This window comes from Pseudophryne corroboree, chromosome 1 (assembly GCF_028390025.1).
Source record: "Pseudophryne corroboree isolate aPseCor3 chromosome 1, aPseCor3.hap2, whole genome shotgun sequence".
Lineage (NCBI taxonomy): Eukaryota > Metazoa > Chordata > Amphibia > Anura > Myobatrachidae > Pseudophryne > Pseudophryne corroboree.
In genome coordinates this window covers 760,193,890-760,220,945 of record NC_086444.1, presented here as the reverse complement: position 1 = coordinate 760,220,945, position 27,056 = coordinate 760,193,890, and the positions used below count along the sequence as shown (strand labels likewise).

At 43.6% G+C, this 27,056-nt stretch overlaps 1 protein-coding gene across 4 annotated transcripts in view; it reads right to left on the bottom strand.

The window, feature by feature from the left end:
• CCSER1 (coiled-coil serine rich protein 1) overlaps positions 1 to 27,056 on the bottom strand; it is a 1,413,620-nt gene that overhangs the window by 961,305 nt on the left and 425,259 nt on the right. The window lies entirely within an intron of this gene.

The window sequence follows — 27,056 nt, the reverse complement described above, 5'->3', positions numbered from 1 at the left end:
ATCCATTACTTATTTCTGGAGTACTGACTGAATCTAATAAAACATCTAGAGTCGCCTAACTCTTTATTGAACACTCAATAGACATCTTTAGAAGTCCTGACAATAGTAAAACTTTATTGTGTGTTTCAGCTAAGTCTTATAAAACAAAACTGCTCTACGGATTTAAGTTGATAACTAAGGAAGCAAGTCTGATCTACATTGAGCTTCCTAAGCCTACATTACAGTATGATTAATAACAGCAAAATGTCCCCATTTATACTTTTGTCACCATATACAGTACCATGGGGGTTAATCAGAGTTGTTAGCAAATCAAAAAACACACTAATGGGCAAAGCCATGCGGCACTGCAGGTGGGGCAGATGTAAGATGTGCAGAGAGATTTAGATTTGGGTGGGTTATTTTGTTTCTATGCAGGGTAAATACTGGCTGCTTTATTTTTACTCTGCAATTTAGATTTCAGTTAGAACATACCCCACTCAAATCAAAATCTCTCTGCACATGTTACATCTGCCCACCCTGCAGTGCAACATGGTTTTGCCCAAATGCTAACTTTTTTGGTTTGCTAACACTGAATTACCCTTCATGTCAGGATAATCCTACATTAAACATTTCCACCTTTTAAAGTACAGCAACCAATCTGAGTAAAGTATCCTTATATCTCAGCATTTGTTTTGGTCATTAGAAATGGTCCGCTGATTTCAAACCCTGAATGTAAAGAACAGATTACAGGCTCCAAGAGTTATTTGTTCGGCCGTAGAACGTGAGCTAATACTTTGCATTGTGTGACAGACCACTGTACCGTAATCCAATGTGTAAGGTCAGCTTTTCTATTATATTAAATCTGTGAGCCAAATCTTTCCGGAAAATGGAGCTCTGGAGTTAATGAGATAGCTTGTTGTCTGGCAGGTTTTATACCAATTATGTTTTAAGTGCACACAGATTAATAGCTGTTTGCTTAAGTCCCTATTTCCTCTTGGAGGACAGTGGTGATGGGCATTGACCCAAATTGTTAACAGTTTAGTAAAATCCTTTCATTTGTACTGAGCATGGCCATAAATAATGGGCAGAATAACCTACCTGCTGAATCTACTACAAGGATAGTATTAGCAGCTACAATGTGCGCTGCCAAATACACCAGGTTCTGTGTACTAATTACTTTATATCATATTGCATTTTCATTCTCCTCTTACAATTTGGGCTTGTTTTCAAAAGACATTTATCTATTCATTTAGCATGTTGATTTCTTATAAAACTTGAGTTTGATCATTGGAAACAGTACTCCGGCAACGTTTCTGTGTTATATGTGTCAGATTCACTTAGTTCTATATCTTTAACTTATAGGATAAGAATAAAACTATAGTGTAAAATGTCTCCTGCACCCCCGGAAGAGTAGGCTGCTCACTACTTAAAGAAGTGGGCACTACCGGGAGGATAATGCCACTATTCGCAGGTCACTCGTGAGGAGGTGAGGTCAATATGACACATTTCTATGCAAATCATGTAAAATTGTCTCTGTCCCCTCACAAGCGACCCGTGAATTGTGGCATTCCCCGTGAGTGGGTGGGCGCTTACTGATGCATAGTCTGGGCAATGCCACCACCTTTTGTCACCGGTATCTCTCCTCTGGGCTTCTCCCAGAGGAGGGATCTGGAAAGTAGGTAAGTACTGTATGCTTCAAGGTATACAAAAAAAAGTAATTCTATCTGCACCCTGTATGCAAAGTGTGTGTTAGTTGCAGCTGTCAGGGATGTGTCGAATGGAATCCACTACTTCCTTGTTTCAAAATAGTCAAGTGGTATAACCCCAAGCGCTATGAACAATGAAGGACATATAAAGATCCCTATCAGGCAGGGGGTATTAAAAAATGAGGGGCCCAGTGCACAGTCTTTGGCACTCTGCCAGAGTCTACTGCACATGTTTAGGTCTCTGGGAACATAGTGCCTGCGCCATGTTCCTGGTGACTTTTCTACTGTGCATGCGCAAATCACCAGGAAGAAGGCAGCCGTGACTTTTTCCGGTGATTTGTACAGCTCCGCTGCCATGGGATTCCGGAGAGGTGAGTATTAACCATGGATGCAAGGTGTGAGGTGTGGGACCCCCTGGACCCACACAGCATATTCTGCCCCCATTATAAACAACTACTATCAGGGAAACAGAATAGTACAACATTAAAGTATTTGTGTCTAAACAATGTATGCTTATTATAAATATAGAAGAGTTGCATGTAGATTTCTGCTAATGACAAAGTAGGGAGTCTTTGTAATTCTGTTGGATGCAGAGAGTTAAGTGTTGCAACTAAATGAAATAAAAGCAAGCTAAAAGAAATCTAAAACAGGAAATACAGTCATGTAAATAAAAATGTTATAACAGTTCGACTTGTTCAGAAATTGTATGAAAAATAATTTTCTTACTCCATGCAAAACAGGATAAATGGCTAATTATTTGTCCCAGCAGTTCATGTATTAATACAGTCAATGAAAAAGTCAAAAGTAAAAAAAATCTGTCCTTATAATTATGTGTATGAGTACTTTACTTACTCCATGGAAATCTTGTAGTAGAATCTGCTGTATGAATGTTACTATTTGCCATTAACACTGAGTAAACAGTCACAGTAGTGCTATATACTGTATACTGTAGCAATCATGCTATATCGAACGTGACACACTACAGTAAAAGCCCCATCCTTTACCTTTTGTCAGCTAACCTCCTCATTGTATATAAAGTGATATTATTAGTTGATGTCATTATTTGATTGTTCCAATTCCCACTCTAGGTAAGGCTAGAAACATGACAGCTTGGAGACTAGTGGCCAGGCAGAGGAGACAGATGGTATTATAGGAAAGCTAAAGAACCAAGACAGTTTCTTTAAACAAAAATGTTACAAAATCAAAGTTCAACACAACAGTCAAAAACAAGTTACTTGTCAAATTATCAAAGGTCAAACAAGGTACCTTCTCAGAAACAAATGAAAGGCCACTTCACTAAGCCAAGAGTCAGCTGAGGCAGACACAGACAAGTTCACTAATAAAGCAAGGTCAAGCCAGGACATCACAAAGAAGATGCATCAAGAATATCCCAATGAAAGCATCACCCTCATATGTAAACCAAAAATAAATGACACCTACATGTACATTGCATTTCATTTTTCCCATTATCTGTGCATAATTAGGTACACGTCCACATTCTGTCAATTAGAACTGCCCCCATAAACCTTACTTTTGCAAGTTGAAGATCACTGGTAATGTGCATAGAATGTGGATAAAAAGAATAAAAACCTCACTTTTCCAAAATTTTGTTATAGAGCCCGGCAATGTAGTGTTCCGATTTCCCCCCAAAACATGACCATGAGAAGTAGGTGCAATTATTGTATGTTTGATAGTGATATAAAATATGAGAAGATTAGATGCATGATATACAGAGCCGGCACTAGGCATTGCAGTGTAGGGATAAGCCTACCGGCATCAAGGCATGCTGGACATCTAAGCTCTGCTGTGCCCGGCTCCAGATTTCAGAAGTTCTGCCTGACCAGTGACTGTCATCCAATGGAATGTACAGACTTTCCAGCACTGCTCCACCATTGCCTGTCATATTATACAGAGCAGCCCTAAGATCACATCAGCATTATTCAGCGTAAACAGAGGCAGAGGGAAGACAGCAAAGGTAAGTAAATTATGAGAGCTTGTTAAAGATATGAGTTAGGTATGGCATTGCTGAAGACAAAAAAGGGGGAGATATTTGATTGCTGGAGACACAACGGGAGAGACTTGATGTGTGGAGACACAAGGCGGAGAGAGACTTGATGGCTGGAAACACACAAGGGGGAGAGATTTGATACCTGGAGACACTGACACTCAGTTACCCACTGTCACGAGGCCACGCCAATTAAGTGAGGCCACACTCCCTTCTCATGTGCATGCAGAAGGGTCCCACATTGGGGTGGAGGCGGATGGCACCAGCCAGAATCTTGCCCAGGGCATCAAAGACTCAGAGAAAGTTGCCTGAGGTTGTCTTATAAGAGACATATCACAGTCTGTGGAAATGACAGTGGGCAACTCTCTACCCAAAGCTGAATTTTCCATAGTCAAACATAAGCTTACCTGAGGTCTAGAATTCTACTTAATCTGACATCTGATACAGTTGGTTAGACTCACCTCACCCCCTCCATCACCATGTTGAAAATATATAAAAATAAAAGCCTGCTTGCCTCAACAAGAGCATTATCAAATGTCGCAGTATATGGGAGCTTCATAGGGGTATATTCAATTAGGGTCGAAAGCTGCCGTCTGTCGAAAAGACGGCAGTTTTCAACTTTTTACGGTTGAATCGTGATTCGACCTATTCAATCCCCAGCATTTTTATTTGACAAGTTTAGGAATTCGACTTGTCGGAATTCAACTTGTCGAATAGTACGTGAATCGGCGGTATAGCTGCCGATTCACGTACTTTTGAGGGAAACTGGGCCAAATTCGACAGGATTTGGCCCCGTTTCCGTCCATCTCAGTCCGACATAAAAAAAATGTCGGACTGAGATTAGGGACCTTAGAGAAGGAGAGGGGGGAGAGCCGCAGGCACAGGAGGACAGCAGCGCCGGAGTAGAGGAGATGGGAGAGCCGCGGGCACAGGGGGACAGCAGCACCGGAGGAGAGGAGACGGGAGAGCCGCGGGCACAGGGGGACAGCAGCGCTGGAGGAGACTGTGGGGGAAGATGGGGAACAGCAGTGGGCAGCGTAGCCGGAGGATGTCACAACCGCCGCTCACAGCAGCGTCCTCCCGGCTCCAGCAAGCGGGACCTCGCTCGCTCGAGCCAGGTGGACGCTGCAGTGAGCAGCGGCTGTGACATCCTCCGGCTACGCTGCGCACTGCTGTAGCGCTGCGCTCCCGGCTCTCCCCCCGTCTCCTCCTCGTCTCCTCTGGCGCTGCTCTCCCCCTCTGCCTGCATCTCAGCTCCTGCATCTCAGTTCGACTTTCTTTAAAGTCGAATTGAGTTTGCTTTGAATAGCCCATGTTGGATCCTTTCCGACAAATGAATGTCGAAATGGATCCGACTTCAGTTGAATATACCCCATAATATCTCGCCAAGGCAGCAGATTGCAATGAATAAACTCAGCATCTCTGGTCTGTAGCACCTTTCACAGGATGGAACACTGAACCCTAGGTAACTAATATTATGCATTAACTGTTGGAACTCCACAAATTTTGGAATTAAAGTTTGACTATTACCTCTTTTCCACCAAAGTCCAGGGTCCGACCCAAGATTTTAAACACAGTTCCAAACCGGGTCAGACCTGAGACAGATCCCTTTTCACCACTGCACTGATCCGGGTTATTCCCGGATCGGTGCCATTCACACTGCTCACGGATGCAGGTGCAGGCGCTTGGAGATGACATCATGTCCTTGCGCCGGAATGTGCCTCTCCCCATGCAGTAAATGGGACCCGGGTTATCCATTTGCACTGCAGCTCACAGGGGTCCTTCCCATGTAAAACCCTACTAGGTGCATAGGAAAAATTCCCAGGTGACTGGACCCAGGTAGAGCCGCTTCCACTAACAAAAATCCTGGGTTGATGAGTGATCATGTGCAATAACCCAGGATTTTCAAGTCAGTGGAAAACGTATATAACTAATGCACTGTAAAACTAGAAGTATACGTATTTATCATTAACTCAATATACATGTTTAGATAAATCTGTTACTACTGTATATCGGAAAAAGTCATAACAGAGTACAGCAAAAGACAGGAGTTTACACTGTACATAATACTGATGACAAGATAAAATATCTCAATTCTGGTACTTAGAATGTAAGAGACAAATACATCAAGTAAGCATAATAAATAAGCAGTATTTTCCAAAGGTGGAAAGCTGACATTATACAGTAGTTTTAGAAGATATTGTCATCGAGTAAATACCATCTGTCAATATTACAATAATAAGACAGCATAAACTAAAATACAATACAATATAACCAAAGAAAACCAAGAAAAAGAAAAACCAGTAATACACCTGGGTATAGACAAAGTGAAACACATAAGGAAGGAAAGGGAGGTAGGGACAGGATAGAGGGGTTACACTTTATGCTAGTATTCAGTCTCAGAACAGTGCACGTGTGCTCGATATATTTTGTAATTGTTAAACTTTAAAGTTTCGTATTAAATCCGGAATCTAGGACTTCCCATAAAGGAAAGATAGGAGCATTAGTAACAAATGTATCATTCAGAGAGTGTGGAACTATCTGATAATTTCCTGCATAAGTACCAGTCTCTAGATTCAAACAACTTAAATTATGTATGTGTATCAAGGAAATCTATGAAAGGAGGCCATTTAGAATAGAATTTTAATACATTTTTATCCAGATCAGGTAGCGTATCTTTCCTATCGAAATAAAGGAGTTGAAGGAGTTTTGTCTTAATTTCAGCTAAAGAGGGAGTGGATATTTTTGACCAATGGATATTTTTGGCCAATGACATAAAATACATTTCTAAGCCACAGGGGTAAATTTACTAAAATTCGTATTTTTCCGAATGAGGTTAAAGTTCAATCACGAATGACATCGAAAGTGTAAAATTGCAACTTTTTGAATTTATTACGACTAATTTACTCCGCTGTCGTATTCTGCATTTTCGTATTTACCGATGTCGATGTCATTCGTATTTTTTGGCAGTGTTTTACGTGAGTGAATTGTAAAACACTGCCGACTTTAACACAATGAATCTCGGCCGGATCTGTGAGATCCGTGCTGGGCTTCATTGTGCACCTTTCGTAAAAAATAATACATTGTTAAAATTTTAAAAAAGGGGCGTGGCTTGGCTGGCAAGTGGAGAGGATGTGCAGTGTCCCAGCTCTCCCCAAACGGCACACATTAAAGCTCCTAATCCCCTATTCCCGCACCCCTGATAAACAAAAAGATACCCAGAGGGCCCTCCTTACCCTGCTGCTAACTCCTGGGGGACCCGCGGAGTCGGGGAGCGCTTTTAAGCGCTCCTGCGGGCTGCGGGCTGCGGCCTACCCCCCCAAACGGAAGCCGGGGCCTGGAGTGGAGAAGACAGCCGACGGCACCCGCCTGCCATCCACCAGCTACACACGGGCTCCCTGCTGGGAACGAGCAGCCCTCTCTGTACATACAGAGACCCGCCGGCGGGACGAAGGGACGGATCTCCACGAGGCGGTGAGTGCGCTCCATAGCCGGAGCCCGCCCTGCGACTGCTGCGTCAACTATCCGCACTGATCCGCCAGGTCATTCGCGGGCTGGCTCCCTCCCTTCCACGGCTCCGAGTCACGGCTGCTTCTCCCGCCCGGACCACACAGCTGCTCGGCGGCCTCGGGGAAGGGACACTCTGAGGTCACACCTCACACGCTCTGAGGTCTGCAAAGCCCACTGTACTCCCGGACACCCGGCCTTTGAAGAACACTGACCTGCCAGGCACAATACACCCCACATAAAAACACACTCCCACCTCACCTGCATACTCACTGCTCTTAGGGCTGGGTTGTGGTGCTGAGGGGGGCTCCATTGCTCACCTGCAGGCCGGGGCCTAGTTCCCCTTCTGAATCCGGGGTCTCCATTCCTAAATAATACCCAGCAGGCACCGGTACTCACCAAGCCACAGGCTCTACATTGCAGCTCACATCGAAGACTCCCCCTAGTGGAGTAATTTACTGAAGAAATATACCTCTGCTTGAATGAGAGATATTATATGATCACATTTCAGCCTCCCAGATCCTATAATGCTTTAAGATATACATTTAAACCGGCTGCCGTGGACACTGGCGCCGTAATGTGCCGCTGATGCCAACCCACGGGAAGCCATACCGCTGAAGGCACTTTTATGCTAGTCATGTAATCATATCTCACCTCGTCAACTCGATCCCGGGAAATTAAGCATCTCGACGCTAACTGAGTGATGTCCAAGAACAAGAAATCTTCCCAGAAGACCAGCAAACCGACTCCTCGGGGGAACATGTTGCAATCTGCAATGAGGCCCTTCTTACAATCTACTTCGCCCGCTCCATCTGATAACCCTCCTGCAGCAACCTCCCCCATTCTCCCGCCAGCTCCCCACCCATCTTCTCCAAGCGCAGATACACCATATGCTTGCCCCTCGGGTGACAAAGGCCTGCAAGATATATTAGCTTACATGAAGACCCTACCCACTAAACACTTACAAGACACAGTGAGACGGGAACTGGCTGCTATGAGACAAGACATTTCCCACATCTCTGACCGGGTGTCGAGCTTGGAAGATCATCAAACCTCCTCTGATACTTTTCTAAAGTCATTGACGACCGTCATTGAAACTCAATCATCGGAGATCCGCTCCCTTCAGCTGCGGTTGACAGATTTGGACAACAGAGGGAGGAGAAACAATATTCGCATACGCGGCCTACCAGAAGAAGTTCCTCCAACTGGCCTGATCGACGCCCTAACGAAGATCTTTAACGAGATCCTAGGTAGCGACCCTAATGATACCATTACCTTCGATAGGGCCCATCGCGCTCTGAAACCAAGGGGCCTCCCCGCAGATAGACCACGAGATGTCATATGCAGGCTGCATTATTTCTCCCAAAAAGAAGACATCATGCGCAAAGTGCGCCAACTTGATGGAGTGGACTTTAACGGTTCCGCGATACAAATATACCAAGACCTGTCCTGGCACACATTACAACAACGGAAAGCCCTCAAGCCCCTGATGGAAGAATTTCGCAAACGTCAATTGAAATATCGGTGGGGCTTTCCCTTCAGCCTCCAGGTCTCTTCATCCGGAAAAACCCACACCCTCAACTCCCACTCGGATCTCCCAGAGTTTTGCATGGGACTTGGCATACCAAAACCTGACCTACGCGATTGGGACTTCCCTATTCCAGATTTACCATCTTTCCCACCCTTGAACACAGGACCACCTTGGCAGGTGGTACGAAAGGCTGGAGGGAAAGGCACAACTGGATCCCCTCCCAACAAAGATTCACATGTTACCTGACCGATTATCTAGACCCTTTTGTTTGCCCTAGTCCTACTTCCGGAACCTCTGCAGGTTACAGCGAGACACTATTCTTGGATTATAGCGTGATACCACTTCACGCTAATGAAGAACCTCCATGTGAACTTCCGCTGATACTGAGGCCCTGACCTCACCTCCCCAATACGTAATGGGTCATTGATTATTACTATGTCTTGTGCTATTATTACGGGACTTCTTATATATTTTTCACTATTTGAAGATTTCCTTATGTTGATGAGGTTTAAGATTTATAGCTTATTTACACTCAGTTAGTTTATATATGTATATTGTTTACTACAATGTCTTATCTCATTATCACTATGCCTTTGGCGGTGGCTCCCTTATCCGCCCCACACCCGCCTCTGGCTGTTTGGCCTCTTGGGTGCCCGATCCTTAGACGGATCGGTTACCCCAATGCGGTTTTTTTTGAATGTTGTTTGAATGTTATTATAGTTTTTTCTCCATGCTTTGTCCCTTTTCTTTTTTTCCTCCCTACTTCTCTTTCTCTCCTTTCACTGACCATTCTGAACTCAACACACTCCATCATAATACATATCTCCCATGACGTCCACCGGCAAAATTAAAATTGCTTCGATTAATGCGAAGGGTCTAAATGTCCCGGAGAAAAGGTCATCTCTTTTAAGGTCCCTTTGGGCCGATAGAATAGACGTTGCAATGGTCCAGGAGACGCATTTTAAAATTTCAGCTAAGAATCCTCCCCTGACCAATTACCGCTACCCCCAGGCTTTTTACAATAACAATCCAGATTCTAAATCGAAAGGCGTAGCGAAAGTGTTTTCTAGGACCCTCCAGCTGTCAGACATCTCGGTCCATAAATTGGTCCCTGGGTCGTCTCCTGATGGTGCGTTGTAAAATATGCACCTGTTCATACACATTTATTGCACTCTATGCCCCAAATAAGGATCAGGTTCCATTTTTCCGCAATGCACTCCTCCGAGTGGAGCCACTCCTTTCTGGGGTGGTTGTTCTTGGAGGTGATCTGAACTGGATAATGGATCCATCACTAGATTCATCTTCTAATGCTCCCCGGACTTCCCAACGCCAATACCGACAGGTTAGGAAAATGTTTCACGACCTCCAACTGGCTGACTCCTGGCGGATTCTTCACCCCTCAAACAGGGACTACTCTTTCTATTCCCCCCCACACAATGCCTATTCCCGCCTCGATTATATATTTTTGAGTCACAGACATCTCCCCTTATTGATAGACTCTTCTATAGGCTTGATAACCTGGTCTGATCATGCCCCAGCACACATGACGCTTTCGACCCCCCAGAATACCCCAGGTCAATGGACCTGGCGCCTCAACGAGTCACTGCTGCAAGATCAATATTGCAGAGGTGAAATAGAAAAAGCTCTGACTGAGTTCTTCTCCATGAATGACACCGATGATGTCTCAAAGATTACCCTATGGGAAGCACATAAATAAACGTTATGGTAAGAACTTACCGTTGATAACGTGATTTCTCTTATGTCCACAGGTATCCACAGGATAACATTGGGATATTGTCGAGCGACAGCGAAAATGGCACCAACACGGTCACGAGCTTTCTGGCCTCCCAGGATGCATTGGGGCCTCCACTATATAGTCCCGCCCACTGACTCAGTCAGATCAGTTCTTTCCACAGCGATTATAGGCAGGAACATTAGGTAGAGACCTGTACAGGCGATAAGAACACACATGCACACCCTTCCATACAAGAAGGAAGAGGTTTTTAGTGTTTGTCTAGATCCTCAAATCAGATGCGTCCGGGTGGGATCCCTGTGGATACCTGTGGACATAAGAGAAATCACGTTATCAACGGTAAGTTCTTACCATAACGTTTATTTCTCTGGCTGGGTCCACAGGATTATCCACAGGATAACATTGGGATTCCCAAAGCCATTTTAGTGGTGGGGACGCTCCTGATTGCACAGGAGGACCTTTCGCCCGAAGTCTGCGTCATGAGAGGCAAAAGTATCCAAGGCATAATGTCTGATGAATGTGTTTATGGAAGACCATGTGGCTGCCTTACATATCTGTTCTGCTGATGCACCCTGTTGTGCTGCCCAAGAAGGACCTACCTTACGTGTAGAGTGTGCAGAGACATTAGCCGGAATAGGGAGATCTGCATGAGAATAAGCTTCAGATATTACCACTCGGAGCCATCTCGCCAGCGTCTGTTTACTAGCAGGCCAACCTCTCCTATGGAATCCGTAGAGGATGAAGAGGGAATCTGTTTTCCTGATGGCACTAGTACGATCTATATAGATTTTTAAAGACCGGACCACGTCCAGTGACGCTTTTCCCGCAGATAGTCCCGATACCTGAAAAGCTGGGACTACAATCTCTTCATTCAGGTGAAACTTTGACACCACCTTGGGAAGATAACTAGATCTCGTTCTGAGAACTGCTCTGTCTGGAAAAAAACTTAGGAAAGGAGACTTACATGATAATGCTCCTAAATCTGACACTCTTCTGGCTGACGCCATTGCCAGTAAAAAAAGAACTTTAATCGTTAACCACTTAAGATCCGCTCTCTCAAGTGGTTCAAACAAAGGACCCTGGAGAAATTTAAGAACTAAATTCAAATCCCAGGGAGCTGCAGGAGGAACAAATGGAGGTTGAATATGTACTACTCCTTGGAAAAACGAACGTACATCCTGTAGGTCAGCAATCTTCTGCTGAAACCATACAGTCAACTCTGAGACTTGCACCCTCAAGGAAGCAACCTTCAACCCCTTATCCAATCCTGCCTGCAGAAAATCCAAAATTCTAGCTACTTTAAAGGCTCTTGGATTGTAATTTTTTCCAGAACACCAATGAATATAGGCTTGCCATATTCTATGATATACACGGGCCGAAGAAGGCTTTCTTGCTCTAAGCATGGTTTGGATTACTTGCTTTGAAAATCCTTTAGCCTCTAAGATAGAGGTTTCAACAGCCACGCCGTCAAAGACAGGCGATCCAGATGACTGTGACAACAAGGACCCTGCATTAACAGATCTGGACGTTGAGGGAGCAGTATCGGTGCTTGCACGGACATTCTCCACAGATCTGTGTACCAATGCCTTCTTGGCCAAGCTGGAGCTATTAGAATTATTGCTCCTTTTGCCTGTTTTATCTTTCTCACTACTCTGGGTAACAGAGATATTGGAGGGAACAGATATGCCAGCTGAAACCTCCATTCTACTGACAGTGCGTCTACCAGGACTGCTCCTGGGTCCCTTGTTCTTGATCCGTACCTCGGAACTTTGTTGTTTAGACGAGACGCCATAAGGTCTATCTCCGGTAGACCCCATCTGTTCACCAGTGTCTGAAACACTTCTGGGTGTAGTGCCCATTCGGTTTCCTGAATGGTGTGCCGACTGAGAAAATCTGCTTCCCAATTTAGTACACCCGGGACAAATACTGCTGACAATGCTGGGAGATGGAGTTCTGCCCACTTTAGAATGGGAGTTACTTCCTCCATCAGACTCTTGCTGTTAGTCCCTCCTTGATGATTTAGGTATGCTACTGCCGTCGCATTGTCTGAGCGGATCTGGACTGGTCTTCCTTGTAGATTGTCCTTTGCCTGAACTAGGGCCAAGTGAATGGCTCTTATTTCTAACAGATTTATCGGCAGGCGACTTTCCCTTGCGGTCCATTTTCCCTGGAACCATAGGCTTCCGAGTACCGCCCCCCAACCTTGCAGGCTGGCATCTGTCGTCAGGACTTGCCACTCTTTTATCCAAAAGGGTCTCCCCTTGTTTAAATGGTCTGTCTGTAGCCACCATGCTAGAGACCTTTTTACATTTACTGGAATCTTTATCATCTGCTTCTTTATTGTTTGATGATTTCCGTTCCATTTTGTCAAAATGAGATGCTGCAATGGTCTCGAGTGGAATTGCGCATATTCCACCATGTCGAACGTTGATACCATCAGACCCAACAGTCGCATTGCTGCATGGACTGACATTGTCTGGGCTTGCAACGCTTCCTGAGCCATGACCTGCACCTTGACTATTTTCTTCTCTGGTAAGAGAACTCTCTGTAGGTCTGAATCCAATATGGCTCCCAAATGAACCATCCGCTGTGATGGATTCAGGGACGACTTCTCCCAATTTATGAGCCACCCGTGTCTCTGTAAACAAACTATCGTCTGTTGGAGATGCTCAACAGTAAATCTTGCGACTGTGCTAAGATTAATAGGTCATCTAGGTATGGGAATATCCTTATCCCTTGTTTGCGCAGACAAGCTGCCATAACCACCATGATCTTGGTAAACACCCTGGGTGCTGTAGCTAGCCCGAAGGGCAGAGCTTGGAACTGGAAGTGTTCCTTGAGGATGGCAAACCTGAGGTAACACTGATGTGATAGTGCTATAGGCACATGTAGGTAAGCATCCCGCACATCCAGAGATACCATATAGTCTCCCGGTTCCATAGCCAACATTATGGAGCGTAACGTCTCAATGTGGAACTTCGGGATCCATATGTAATTGTTCAACATCTTCAGATTTAGAATTGGTCGATATGACCCATTTGGTTTCTGGATTAGAAACAGATTGGAGTAATACCCCTGTCCCTTTTGTGATGAAGGTACTGGGACAATCACACCTGACTGCAGTAATTTTTGGACTGCTTCTTGCAGGGCATTGGCCTTCGACTCTATACGAGATGGGCTGGTGCAAAAAAATCTTTGAGGAGGCTGCCTCCTGAATGGGAACCCATACCCCTGAGATACTACCTTCTGCACCCAGGTATCTGTTGTTGACTGTTGCCATGTGGGTGCAAATTGCAGGAGTCGGCCCCCAACCCTGGAATCCTCCAGGCGGAGGCCCGTCTCTTCAGGCTGAGGGCTTTTGTTCAGGTTTGGAAGCTGGCTTTTTGCTAGCCCACTGCTTTCTACCCCGGAATTTAAACTGGGGTTGTTTAGGCTCCTCTTTACCTTTCGCTTTGCTATGCCAGCGAAATGAGCGAAATTTTAAACCCTTGGACTTAGGGTTGTAGGTAGCCGGAAATCTGACCTTCTTCGATTCAGCCTCTGACTCTAGGATATCCGATAAAGGTTTTCCAAATAATATATTACCCACGAAAGGCAATGCTTCCAATTCCTTCTTGGACTCCGCATCTGCCTTCCAGGTCCGTAGCCAGACTGCTCTGCGAGCGACTACTGCCAGGGCTGAAGCTTTAGAAGCAACAGTGCCTACATCAATGGCTGCTTCTTCTAAATACTGGGCAGATTGTCTTAAACGGCAAAGACGATCCTCTTGCTCCCTAGTAGGAGAGGGGATGTCATTCTCTAGTTCCTCTATCCATTCGCCCATTGCCTTTGCTACCCAGGCCGAAGCCATAGCAGGTCTTACCACTGCACCCACAAGAGAAAAAATATTTTTCAATAGGCTCTCTACCCTCCTGTCTGTGACATCATTCAAAGAGGTAGATGACAGTGGCAAAGCAGATTTGTGCACTAGTCGCAGAACATGTGCATCTATTTTTGGAGGAACTTCTCTCTTCGAACAATCTCCAGCAGGAAATGGATAATAAGAATCCCATCTCCTAGGAATCTTATACTTTTTACCGGGCGCTGCCCAAGACTCATCCATCATTTCCGTCAACTCCTCTGACGCTGGAAATTCAGCTTTCACTGACTTTGTTCGTTTGAATACAGGTGCTTTTGCTTTTAACGCTGTCTTGGCTGGTTCTTCCAGAGAAAGCACAGCCTTTACTGCATTAATGAGTTCAGCTACATCATCTGAACTAAAGCTCTGCGACTGATCATCATACGGAGTTGAATCTATTGTTTCCGCATCATCATCCGATGTATCCTCTTGTGTAGTCTGCCATACAGACGTATCTGTCTTAGTCTTACCTACCCCTTGGTTGCTTGTAGAGGCTACTGGAACCAAACCATAGGAAGGGAGCTGCATGTATGGGTTCATAGTGTAACCTAACCCTTGAGGTGGTGCTACTGGAGCTAACCTGTCCGCTATTGAAGACAGAGTCTTTGCGAACATATTCCATGGTGGCTCTACTGGAGGTTGAACTAACTCCTGTTTTTTACTTCGCTGAAAAGCGAAACAGTTTGCACACAAACCCTCATAAGTGACCAATTGAATCATATCAATTACCCCTGACTTACAAGATAAGCATGTTAGGGCTGTAGGAGTGCTTGACAAATTCTCCTCATCACTTTTGCCGCTCACAGACATTTTTCTGATATTGACTACACAATTTTGTGACTGAACCACACCCTATAATCAGTATATAGAGGTGAAATCAATCTGACCACAGTGCACCTGATTTGAGGGTCAGAACAGGACTGACATTACACAGAAAAGTCAGCACACATACTAGCAGTCAGTCACATGTTAAAGCATTAGACATTGTCATATGAGAATACAACCTCCATAATAACTTATACATAAGTAGGAAAATTGTACTTCTGTTTAACTGGTTCTTTTTCAACATAACATGCAGAAACAGAAAACACAGTAATATACAGGTCTCATATGCAATAGGTACTAAAAATTAACAGTGCACACTAAGAAGTAGAAGGAATTTTTAGTACTGTATACCCTGCCTCCAGGGAGCGGGATACAGGGAGACTCACCACACTTCCATATCCAAGCAAAGACGCTCGAAAGACGCTGAGTGGATTCAGACGCTACTGGTGTACACTGCCGCTCTTGGTAACTGATAACGGACACGGACGCTCACCAACGGATACGGACGCTGAGCGACTCCACGTGCATGCAGACACTAAAGGCCTGCGACTCGGTCTGGGCGGGTTTATATCCAGTGTACACAACCGCAGCGTCTAAGCTGCGACCGAGTACCCTCATGGTAGCGTCTGAGCCGGAAGTGAGGTCATTCAGTTCATGAAACAAGAGACCCGCGGGAACTGGCCATGAACTCGGAGAAGGGACGGCCAGGAGAGCGTCTGAAACCCCCTGTTGACTTAAAATCCCAGGATCTCGGCCTCACCTAGTCCTGGCGCCTATGATCCCCGGAGCGTAGCGCTGTCACACTCGAGATGTTCGGCGCATCAACACGCTGTTTGTAGTCTCCACCAAATCAGCGTAGCTATGTCCTGACCCCTCTAGTAAGAGGAAGTCCATATACTCACTGTCTCCCCATGCTCCGGCCACAGCCTGGTAACGTCTGCTGGACCTGCTAGAACATCCGACACAGACGCCCGTCGAGACAGCACTGTACCGCGAAGGTAAGCATTGTTGCGACCCGGTGGGGAGTTGTTGGAGCGACTCTTTCTAATACACGTTTAAGACGCTGTTAAGAGAAGTCGCTCAAACCAAAACAGTAAGTCTATAAAAATAAAGTAATGAAAACTTGAGGCTGCTTTCACAGCAGCCCTGTAACCATGCAGCTTCCTGCCGCACCAAGCAAAAAACTGATCTGACTGAGTCAGTGGGCGGGACTATACAGTGGAGGCCCCAATGCATCCTGGGAGGCCAGAAAGCTCGTGACCGTGTTGGTGCAATTTTCGCTGTCGCTCGACAATATCCCAATGTTATCCTGTGGATAATCCTGTGGACCCAGCCAGAGAAATGCACCATACGAGGTAAACTCATACAGCTGGGGACATTTATGAAGAAGCAGAAATCAGCATTAATCACTAAACTGCTAAACCAACTACATCGTCTCGAATCCCTACATAAATCGACTATGTCGGAAACTGATTACCTAGAGCTGCTAGATACAACTAAAGAAATCCCTTACTGATAGCATCCAACTCTCTGTACGAAAATGTAACTCTAATTACTACCAATGGGGTAATAAACCTGGACGCCTTTTGGCCCAGGCTCTCAAGGCCCAACGCTCCTCCTTATACATTAATACTGTAAAGGACCTCGGGAATACCCTCCGATTCAAAACCCCAGAAATCGCGGCAAGCTTCAAACAGTACTACTCCCTTCTATATAATCTAGAAAATCGACCGGACAACACCGCTCCCCCCTATACGATTATTTACAGGCAAAGGCATACTTAGAAAAGGTGTCCTACCCCGTCTTGCTACCTTTAGACAGGGAAGCATTGGAACTACCCTTTACCCAACAAGAACTGGAGACTGCCCTGACCATGACGCCGTCTGGTAAAAGCCCAGGACCAAATGGCTTCACCATCACCTATTATAAACAATTCAGAGATCTCACTTCTCCTTACCTTCTCCAAGCCTTTAATTCAATATCCGCGAATTTTTAAAAAAAAAATGCGTGGGGTCCCCCCTCCTAAGCAAAACCAGCCTCGGGCTCTTTGAGCCGGTCCTGGTTGAAAAAATATGGGGGAAAAATTGACCGGGGTTCCCCCATATTTAAACAACCAGCACCGGACTCTGCGCCTGGTCCTGGTTCCAAAAATACGGGGGACAAAAAGTATAGGGGTCCCCCGTATTTCTGAAACCAGCACCGGGCTCCACTAGCCAGATACATAATGCCACAGCCGGGGGACACTTTTATATTGGTCCCTGCAGCCCTGGCATTACATACCCAACTCGTCACCCCTGGCCGGGGTACCCTGGAGGAGTGGGGACCCCTTCAATCAAGGGGTCCCCCCCCTCCAGCCACCCAAGGGACAGGGGTGAAGCCCGAGGCTGTCCCCCCCATCCAAGGGCAGCGAATGGGGGGCTGATAGCCTTGTTTACAAAATGTGAATATTGTTTTTAGTAGCAGTACTACAAGTCCCAGCAAGCCTCCCCCGCAAGCTGGTACTTGGAGAACCACAAGTACCAGCATGCGGTGGAAAACCGGGCCCACTGGTACCTGTAGTACTACTACTAAAAAAATACCCCAATAAAAACAGAAGACACACACCTTGAAAGTAAAAGTTTAATACATACATCCACACCTCCAAACATACATACTTACCTATGTTCACACGAGGGTCGGTCCTGTTCTCCATGTAGAATCCATGGGGTACCTGTTTGAAAAATTATACTCACATAATCCAGTGTAGTTCGGTCCTCTTCTGTTCTATTTGTAATCCACGTACTTTGCAAAATAAAAAAACAGATACACGACCACGCACTGAAAGGGGCCCCATGTTTTCACATGGGACCCCTTTCCCCGACTGCCAGGAACCCCCCCTGACTTCTGTCTAAGAGGGTTCCATCAGCCAATCAGGGAGCGCCACGTTGTGGCACCCTCCTGATTGGCTGTGTGCTCCTGTAGTGTATGTCAGGCAGCACACGACAGTGATACAATGTAGCGCCTATGCGCTCCATTGTAACCAATGGTGGGAACTTTGTGGTCAGCGGTTGACCGAAAGTAACCTCACCGCTGACCACAAAGTTCCCACCATTGGTTACAATGGAGCGCATAGGCGCTACATTGTATCACTGCCGTGTGCTGCCTGACATACACTACAGGAGCACATAGCCAATCAGGAGGGTGCCACAACGTGGCGCTCCCTGATTGGCTGATGGAACCCTCTTAGACAGAAGTCAGGGGGGGTTCCTGGCAGTCGGGGAAAGGGGTCCCATGTGAAAACATGGGGCCCCTTTCAGTGCGTGGTCGTGTATCCATTTTTTTTATTTTGCAAAGTACGTGGATTACAAATAGAACAGAAAAGGACCGAACTACACTGGATTATGTGAGTATAATTTTTCAAACAGGTACCCCATGGATTCTACATGGAGAAGAGGACCGACCCTCGTGTGAACATAGGTAAGTATGTATGTTTGGAGGTGTGGATGTATGTATTAAACTTTTACTTTCAAGGTGTGTGTCTTCTGTTTTTATTGGGGTATTTTTTTAGTAGTAGTACTACAGGTACCAGTGGGCCCGGTTTTCCACTGCATGCTGGTACTTGTGGTTCTCCAAGTACCAGCTTACGGGGGAGGCTTGCTGGGACATGTAGTACTGCTACTAAAAACAATATTCACATTTTGTAAACAAGGTTATCAGCCCCCCATCCGCCGCCCTTGGATGGGGGGGACAGCCTCGGGCTTTACCCCTGGCCCTTGGGTGGCTGGAGGGGGGGACCCCTTGATTGAAGGGGTCCCCACTCCTCCAGGGTACCCCGCCAAGGGGTGACTAGTTGGGTATGTAATGCCAGGGCCGCAGGGACCAATATAAAAGTGTCCCCCGGCTGTGGCATTATGTATCTGGCTAGTGGAGCCCGGTGCTGGTTTCAGAAATACGGGGGACCCCTACGCTTTTTGTCCCCCGTATTTTTGGAACCAGGACCAGGTGCAAAGCCCGGTGTTGGTTGTTTAAATATGGGGGAACCCCGGTCAATTTTTCCCCCATATTTTTTCAACCAGGACCGGCTCAAAGAGCCCGAGGCTGGTTTTGCTTAGGAGGGGGGACCCTACGCATTTTTTTTGGCATATTTAACACTTTCCCACCCCTTCCCACTGATAAACATGCACGGATCTCATGGATCCGTGCATGCCTCTCAGAACACGGTAAAAAAAAGCAGGTCTGTTTTATTTTAGCACTTTTTCACGATTTGTATTTTTTCACGGCAGTGTTTGGCTATTGTCGGCAGTGTTTGTGAATTGCACTTTTTAGTAAATGACCGAGTTCTACCAAATTCCAGGCGTATTTGACCGATGGTGTATTCATTCGTATTTTTTTCCTTGGACTTCCAAAAAAATATGAATGCCCTCATCACTGCCGTGATTTGAGTTTAGTAAATTCCCGAGATGACACTTTGAAGAAAAAACACCATCTCGGTCAAAATCGGGACCTTAGTAAATATACCCCACAGTGTCTACTATTGTGAGTAGTGGAATCAGAGTGGAACGCCTAGGACCTATAGTAGGTCCCAGTTTTTACAGTTGACATACAGAATGTTGTTTTTAAAAAAATATTAATTTATTCCAAAACCTTTTAATTTCCTATAGTCCCAGAGGCAGTGCACCAAACCAGTTGAGGATACCCAACACTTCCAACATTCACCAGTCTCAGATGAAACCATGTGCTTCCTCTTTCTATATATGCCCTAAAAATTGTCTTAATAAGGACTTCTTGCAAGTATGACAAATGCAATCTACTCAGAGTGGAATCGTAATGCTGAAATAAGTTTCCACTATCTGACAGGGCAGGCATATCAGTAGACCAAGACAAAGCCGTTTTATTTAAAAATGTCAGCCGATGGATTTACCAGCAAGGCATATAGAAGTTTTGTCCTGTAAGAAATTATATGTTTCAATAAAGATATCATAGTATCATTAGTATATGACTGTGGATTTGTACAGATTGATGATATGTAATACCTTGTTTGTAAACTGATTCCTAGGAAGTTTGTAAAGGGGTGGCAGTTCGGATAAGGAATAAAGGGTGCTCCCAGGGTCAAAAATCCTGGAAATATTGCTTAATCCTTTTTCACCCAAAAGTTTAAAAGCCAAATTCAACATTGATGGAGGGAAAGAGGGATTACCCCACTAAGGAATATAGGGAAAGTATAGGGGATTTCTTACCATGAGTTTATTTAATGTGACCCTAGGATATTTGAGAGAAAAAAAGGAGGGATATGTTTGGGGAATAAGTGTAATAACGCTGCTGGGGAATATGGGTGAAACATTGCAGCATCTAAGCCTGTTACTGTGTCAAGTAACCAATCACTTATATATCCAAAAAATATTGATAGAGAAGAATCTGAGATGCCGGAAAAGCCAAGGCCTCCTCTTTGGAGAAATTTTAGACTACGCAAATCTGGGTTATTTGCCTTGCCACAAGTCTTTTGTCATGCGACACTTGATATAGTTTAAATCTGCCCTATTAATACTGATTGGAAGCATTTGCATCAGGTAAAACATTTTTGGAATATTATACTTTTTATGACAGCCAAGCGACCCAGAAGTGATAAGGAAAGATGTTTCCAACCTTCCATTAGTTAAGATATTTTATGAATGAGTGTGGAAAAATTGGCCTTGTATAGTTCAGATAAGGAAGTGGTGATATGAATTCCTAGGTATTTGATTTGTACAGAACTCATTTTAAAAGCATATACCTCAGGTAAAGATTTAAGGGAGTCGATACTACCTGAAATTGGCATGATCTCTGACTTGTCTAAATTTACTTTGTAGCCTACTATTAACCCAAATGAAGTTATAATCTCCAGTGAGCATGTCATCTGATAATAGGGCTACTTTCAAAGAAAGATTCCCAACATACATGCCGGTAAACAAGGAAGATTTACAAAGGGCAATAGCTAACGGTCCAATTGCAATGGCAAACAAGAGAGGGGACAAGGGGCAACCTCGCCTAGTTCCTCTCTGTATGGGGAAGGGAGCTGAGAGAAATCCATTGCAGGAAACTTGAGAATGGGAGTTAGCATATAGAGTCTTTAATAAGTTAATAAACTGAGGGGGAAACCCAAACTTATCCAAGGTCTTATATAAATGAGTCCATGTTATAATTTCAAAGGCCTTTTTGGTTTCTAATGAAAGGATGATAGATGGTGGGGGATCAACTGAAAATTGCAAAGTTTGGATAGCTGATAATAATCTATGCACGATTAAAACAGAATGTCAGCCCCAAATGAACTCTGTCTGGTCAGGGCATATTAGAGAAGGTAAAAGTAATTTCACTCTGTCCGCTAATTTTTTTGTGAGTCATTTATAATCGGGATTTAACAAAGAAATCAGTCTATAAGACGCCGGGAGTGAAAGATACAGTCATGATTTAAGGAGCACTTTGATAATGGCGAGTTGAAATTAAATGGTTATCTATTATGTAAATGATATAAAAGAATAAAGGACGCAAAGGAGTATGTAAATGATTAAAGACGCCCATCAAAGTATTCGGTTTAAGTAATTTATAAAACGTCACTACCTAGACCATCAGGGCCAGAAGTTTTTAAGGGTTTCAAAAGTCGAATGGCTTTCGTGCTTCTTCTAAACTGATAGGAGAAATAAATGAAATGGCAGTGTCACTAGGAAGCTGAGGTAATGGAAGGGTATCCCAAAATCTCAAATCTAACACTGTTCGATTAGACAGGGGTATCTGAGATGAGGGGAAAGAATAAAGACTCTCATAAAACTCATGCATACCATCAGCAATTTGATATCAGAGGACGTTAAGGTATCGGACACAGTACTACGACGGTGTACAGACATTGAAGGGTGAGTCCCATTTAGCATATTGGTTAGGAGACGACAAAAAGATATTTATCTCCCATTTTGTGAAGGTATTTATCAAAATTAGTTTTTTCCAATTGGTATAGGTGTTTTGTATTAAGGGAAGGATTAGACTTAAATTTTTGAAAGGCTTCAGTAAAGGATTTTTGCAAATTGAGACAATATACATGTTAATACAGGTTGAGTATCCCTTATCCAAAATGCTTGGGACCAGAGGTATTTTGGATATCGGATTTTTCCGTATTTTGGAATAATTGCATACCATAATAAGATATCATGGCGATGGGACCCAAGTCTAAGCACAGAATGCATTTGTTTCATATACACCGTATACACACAGCCTGAAGGTCATTTTAGCAGATATTTGTAATACATTTGTGCATTAAACAAAGTGTGTGTACATTCACACAATTCATTTATGTTTCATATACACCTTACACACACAGCCTGAAGGTCATTTAATACAATATTTGTAATAAATTTGTGTATTAAACAAAGTTTGTGTACATCATTGAGCCATCAGAAAATAAAGGTTTCACTATCTCACTCAAAAAATTCCGTATTTCGGAATATTTGGATATGGGATACTCAACCTGTACTGTACGTGATCAGGGAATAGATATTAATGTGATTATTTTTTTGTTTGTATTGCTGGTAGTTGTTAAGAATATCTATTCCCTGATCACGTATTAACAGGTATATTGAGTTAATGATAAATACGTATACTTATAGTGTGTGTACCGGGAGAGCTAGCAGCGCCACAGATGCAGTATCAAAAAAATAAAAAACACTAGTGCATGGACAATCGTGAAAATATGGTGTTTTTATAAATAATTACTAAAAAAGCACTCCCTGGGGGTTAACAGGGCGTCAGCTATTTACCTCAAATAAATTATGGTGCTGGTATAGGCACCTGTTGCTACGGTTTGTAAAGAAGGGATGAGGTATTTGGAGCGACCAATGGTGCTTACAAGAATTTAGTAGGATCTGGTTGTTTATATAAATTCCAACAATTTATTAAGTTACAGCACTAGACAGAAAGGAGTATATGCAATTAAAAGTGCACACATATGAAAAAAGAATTCTTTTTAAAAAAATATAGAACATAAAATATGCCCAAATGAAAAGATGAAAAATGGAATTAAAAATAGAAAACAGAAAAATCAAGACAAGGAATTAAATATAAAAAATACATGCATATAAAAATATATTTTATAAAAAAAAAATTTTTTGTCTAAAAAATATTTTTAGAGGATCAATTATAAAAGAGGAGTAAAAATATCTTAACTTGTAGTAAGTGAGGTAGAATCAAGGCAGCACCCAACGCGTTTCGTCCTATCTGGACTTCATCAACTTATAGTTTTAGAGTGCAGCAACACAAACAAAGCTAGCTAGTTTCACAGAGGGACGTGAGAGGGTACTGTATTTTATTTTTTGCAAGTTCTGGTTCATTAGCTTTTTAGATTGAAATAGTGCACAGACAACAGATTTTACATTTATCTTGTGCTGTTGTGCTTAGTAACACAGCAAATTAGATTTAGTTATTTATAGACTAATATAGTGTCTGTGCTTTCTGTAATTGAGTAGTTGGTAGCTGGGTTATCTTCAAGCCAAAAGATCACTATCACATGTACTAAAAGCAAAGACGGAAAAGCCCAATGAAGAACAAAAAGGACAAATGTCGTTTTAGGTATTTATTGTGCAATTTATGCTAAGCATGGTTTATAGCATCTTTCAAAAGGAAAACAGAACAGTTCTGATATTTTATCTTCTGATATAATGCTTTCGAAAGAAAACAATATTCATCTGATATTTTACAGCAATCATTTACCTGTGAACAGCTCAACTCTCTCTGCAATTGGCAATTATCTTGAAACCACTAACCTGCAAAACAGTATTATGTCTTGTTTTGTACTGTGGGCTTAGGGCAGAGTAACTGATGGGAAAACTATTTTCTTACTTTGTAATGCTGAGTTCTTTCTTTATTTGTTATCTTAGGATTTATGGTAATGTTACTAAAAAAATAAAATAAAGAACATTGCGAGGTGCAGTACGATATATTTAGCTTAACATTCTGACTTACCGTTAAATGTTCAAAACAGGTCATTCTTTTACATCTACAAGTCTAAATTTTAAGTTTAGTCTAGACAAAAAAAAAATGTTTGACAGCAATTGGAAAATGTCTAGGAAGAAAATGTCATTTATAAAGAACCAGAGCAATCACTGTAAGGAATAAGATAACCTTATAAGTAAGGTCACTGACTGAATTGGAAGAGGTACATACTGTATAAAGCAGTGCTGAAAGGTACAGTAGACACAAAACACAACACAACATGCAAAACACTCACACTAAGCCATCCAATACACATCTTGCAGAATGCCAATATGGGACTTAATGATACTACATCTAGTGAGGGGTAGAGATAAGAAGTGTCACTACGGGGGAGAAGTGATATCAGCGCACGTTATGTGCACTGATATCACTTCTACCCCATGTATTACAGCGTCGGTGCTATGCAACCCTGTCTATCTAAAAAATAACATGCCGATATGCAGGGCAATGTATAAAGGGTCAGCAGCACTGACCATTCTGACACTCGCAGCTATCGATTTCAACAGCTGTATGTGTCGTTGCTCATACACCACAGCCAAGGACAGCACTGTACCGGACTGCGATGGGTATCGGCTCCGGGCTGCGTTTGAGATCTCACGAGACTTGCGAAATCTCGTGTATGCCCTGTGAGCCAGCTGTGGGGGAGAGACTTGGCGCATCAGCACTAGGCTGCTGCGCCTTGACTGCTGACAGGTTTTTACTTTCCCTCTCTGGCAACCATGTTGTTAATACATCTCTGCGCTAGTACTCCCGATATGTGCCGGTACTCCTGAAATACCTATAGCATAGAGGGTTGAATATATTATACTCGCGCTTATCGTGTAATCGGTATTGGTATAACATTCCTTTTTTCGCCTCTTTACCGAGGCGAAGCAGGTAGCAGCGGCGCCGAGATGTATTAACATCTTGGATGCCGAAGCGGGTGAGTGAAAACTCCCCCTCCGATGATGGCAGCTAGCTGATGCATTGTGTTTCTGCCCCTGCCGGCTCCAGTGGGCATGTGTGAGATCTCACTACTCTAGAGAGATGTCAAATGCAGCCCAGAGCCAGCACCCACTGCAGCCAAGGGCAGGGCTCTGGCAGTGGTGTATGGGCCACGACACCCTCAAATTGATATTTGAAATTGACAGCTGCAGGTGTCGGAATAGTTAGTGCTACTGTTCATACATTGCCTACAATATCAGTGTACTATCTTGTAGAAAACAGCACCGAAATAGACAGCACACTTCTCCTCCCTCATATATGGGGGAGAAGTGGTAGCAGCACACGCCCCAATAATGACCCATCATACATCTACTCCACTGCATTACAATGTATTGCCATGTAGTAATACTCTGCTTGGTTTAGCCCTTTTTATAATTTCAATAAATCATGAGCGGGGATTAAACATGTGCCACTTTTTTTGTGCAAAGCTATTATCATATTGCTTGTATGTACATCTGTATGTATATCTAAGGTAACCCATTCCACGGACCACCACATTTGCAGACACACTCTCTGTGTAATAAGTTTGCTCTGTGGGCAGCGTGCCAACCTGAATTCTCAGAAAGCACCAACATACGAGTACATGGGCTTGTGCCCATTCTAAAAAGGAAATTATGAAGGTGGGATCTACCTACTATAGTGTTAACTGTATGGTCATTGCAGGGACGGTGCCTCTTGGACGTCGGTGTAGATGTAGGGATGTCCTGCAGTTTTTTGTGCATCCCAAGTCCAGAAGTTATCAGAAAATAATCAATTTTGGTCAGAGTGGGAAACAACTTGTGGTTGCTGGGACTATTGTTATTATTATTATTATTATTACAGTATTATTATTATTATTATTATCAGTATCTTATATAGCGCAGCATATTCTGTTGCACTTTACAATTGTAAACAACAGTAATAGAACAAGACTGGGTAATATCAGACAGACATAGAGGTAGGAAGACCGTGCTTGCAAGCTTACAATCTATAGAGAAATTGACATTGATACAAGAAGACAGGTGCTACCTAATGCATAATGGTTCTGCCAGATTGCAAGGGTTTTTAATGGGCTGTATGATATGGTCACCCAGCAAAGTTGATTTGTGGTCAGAAGGATGTGAAAGTGAAGAAGGACAAAATATGTGAGGTTATGTGTGGACTATACAGAGGGGATGTAATTGGGTAGAATAGCTTATGACGTTTACATGGGCTGTTCTGGAATCTGGTAAACTTGTCTGAAGAGGTGAGTTTTCAGAGAATACTTGAAGGTTTGAAGACTAGAGGAGAGCCTTATTAATTGTGGTAGGGCATTCCACAGAGTCCTGTAATCTTGAGAAGGAGTAAAAAATGCGGGTGGATGAGAGAAGCAAAACTTGTGCAGAGCGGAGGTCAGGTAGGGAGATATTTTGAGACAAGAGAAGAGATGTATGTTGGTGTATTTTTGTTAATAGCCTTGGGGGTAATTCTGAGTTGATCGCAGCAGGATTTTTGATAGCAATTGGGCAAAACCATGTGCACTGCAGGGGAGGCAGATATAACATGTGCAGAGAGAGTTAGATTTGGGTGTTTTTTTTTTGTTTCTGTGCATTGTAAATACTGGCTGCTTTATTTTTACACTGCAATTTAAATTGCAGATTGAACACACCACACCCAAATCTAACTCTCTCTGCACATGTTATATCTGCCCCCCCTGCAGTGCACGTGGTTTTGCCCAATAGCTAACAAAGTTCCTGCTGCGATCAACTCAGAATTACCCCCCTTGTGTGAGCGTAAAAGTATTTATATTGAATATGGTAGAACAGACCTTGACATTTTTATTTCTAATATATAGGTGCCAGGATAAAAGTGTAGAAGCCAGTCCAATGCCACGCCCCTCCCAAACAAAAACAACAACA